Source organism: Babylonia areolata, unplaced genomic scaffold (genome assembly GCF_041734735.1).
Source record: "Babylonia areolata isolate BAREFJ2019XMU unplaced genomic scaffold, ASM4173473v1 tig00006036, whole genome shotgun sequence".
Classification (NCBI taxonomy): domain Eukaryota; kingdom Metazoa; phylum Mollusca; class Gastropoda; order Neogastropoda; family Buccinidae; genus Babylonia; species Babylonia areolata.
The window spans coordinates 7,501-10,000 of NW_027468459.1; positions in this window are offsets into that span (position 1 = coordinate 7,501).

Here is a 2,500-nt window from a genome sequence, read left to right on the forward strand (position 1 = left end):
GTTGAGGAGTAGGCCTTTTTTTGAGGGCCCAGAAAGTATTTTGGCAATTGTAGCGAGGTTTTGGAGTTTTATCCACAACCTTTACCTGCCTTTTTTTCTCTCCGAGCATGCCAAAGTTGAGAGAAAACGCCGTTTGGCATGGACGGGAGGAGGTGTGGAGGAGTAGTCCATTTTTGAATGGCAGCGGAAAGATTTTGGCAATTGTAGCGAGGTTCTTCGGACTTTTATCCACAACCTTTACCTGCCTTTTCCTCAGCGAGCATGCCAAAGTTGAGAGAAAACGCCCTTCGCCATTGACGGGACCAGACGTTGACGACTACGTCTTTCTTTTTTTCACGGCGCCTGAACGATTTGGGCAATTCTCCACAGCGCGTTTACTTTTTATCCACAACCTTTACCTGCCTTTTCCTCAGCGAGCATGCCAAAGTTGAGAGGAAAACGCCGTTTGGCATGGACAGGAGCAGGCGTTGACGACCAGGTCTTTTTTTTGGTCTTTTTTTTTCACAGCGCCGGAAGGATTCAGGCAATTCTCCAAAGCCGGTTACTTTTATCCACAACCTTTACTGGACCTTTTTTTTCTTTTTTTCCTTTTTTCTCTCTCCGAGCATGCCAAAGTTGATAGAAAACGCGGTTCGGCATGGACGGGAGCAGGCGTTGAGGAGTAGGCCTTTTTTTGAGGGCCCAGAAAGTATTTTGGCAATTTTTTACTTTTTTATCCACAACCTTTACCTGCCTTTTTTTCTCTCCGAGCATGCCAAAGTTGAGAGAAAACGCCGTTTGGCATGGACGGGAGGAGGTGTGGAGGAGTAGTCCATTTTTGAATGGCAGCGGAAAGATTTTGGCAATTGTAGCGAGGTTCTTCGGACTTTTATCCACAACCTTTACCTGCCTTTTCCTCAGCGAGCATGCCAAAGTTGAGAGAAAACGCCCTTCGCCATTGACGGGACCAGACGTTGACGACTACGTCTTTCTTTTTTTCACGGCGCCTGAACGATTTGGGCAATTCTCCACAGCGCGTTTACTTTTTATCCACAACCTTTACCTGCCTTTTCCTCAGCGAGCATGCCAAAGTTGAGAGGAAAACGCCGTTTGGCATGGACAGGAGCAGGCGTTGACGACCAGGTCTTTTTTTTGGTCTTTTTTTTTCACAGCGCCGGAAGGATTCAGGCAATTCTCCAAAGCCGGTTACTTTTATCCACAACCTTTACTGGACCTTTTTTTTCTTTTTTTCCTTTTTTCTCTCTCCGAGCATGCCAAAGTTGATAGAAAACGCGGTTCGGCATGGACGGGAGCAGGCGTTGAGGAGTAGGCCTTTTTTTGAGGGCCCAGAAAGTATTTTGGCAATTTTTTACTTTTTTATCCACAACCTTTACCTGCCTTTTTTTCTCTCCGAGCATGCCAAAGTTGAGAGAAAACGCCGTTTGGCATGGACGGGAGGAGGTGTGGAGGAGTAGTCCATTTTTGAATGGCAGCGGAAAGATTTTGGCAATTGTAGCGAGGTTCTTCGGACTTTTATCCACAACCTTTACCTGCCTTTTCCTCAGCGAGCATGCCAAAGTTGAGAGAAAACGCCCTTCGCCATTGACGGGACCAGACGTTGACGACTACGTCTTTCTTTTTTTCACGGCGCCTGAACGATTTGGGCAATTCTCCACAGCGCGTTTACTTTTTATCCACAACCTTTACCTGCCTTTTCCTCAGCGAGCATGCCAAAGTTGAGAGGAAAACGCCGTTTGGCATGGACAGGAGCAGGCGTTGACGACCAGGTCTTTTTTTTGGTCTTTTTTTTTCACAGCGCCGGAAGGATTCAGGCAATTCTCCAAAGCCGGTTACTTTTATCCACAACCTTTACTGGACCTTTTTTTTCTTTTTTTCCTTTTTTCTCTCTCCGAGCATGCCAAAGTTGATAGAAAACGCGGTTCGGCATGGACGGGAGCAGGCGTTGAGGAGTAGGCCTTTTTTTGAGGGCCCAGAAAGTATTTTGGCAATTTTTTACTTTTTTATCCACAACCTTTACCTGCCTTTTTTTCTCTCCGAGCATGCCAAAGTTGAGAGAAAACGCCGTTTGGCATGGACGGGAGGAGGTGTGGAGGAGTAGTCCATTTTTGAATGGCAGCGGAAAGATTTTGGCAATTGTAGCGAGGTTCTTCGGACTTTTATCCACAACCTTTACCTGCCTTTTCCTCAGCGAGCATGCCAAAGTTGAGAGAAAACGCCCTTCGCCATTGACGGGACCAGACGTTGACGACTACGTCTTTCTTTTTTTCACGGCGCCTGAACGATTTGGGCAATTCTCCACAGCGCGTTTACTTTTTATCCACAACCTTTACCTGCCTTTTCCTCAGCGAGCATGCCAAAGTTGAGAGGAAAACGCCGTTTGGCATGGACAGGAGCAGGCGTTGACGACCAGGTCTTTTTTTTGGTCTTTTTTTTTCACAGCGCCGGAAGGATTCAGGCAATTCTCCAAAGCCGGTTACTTTTATCCACAACCTTTACTGGA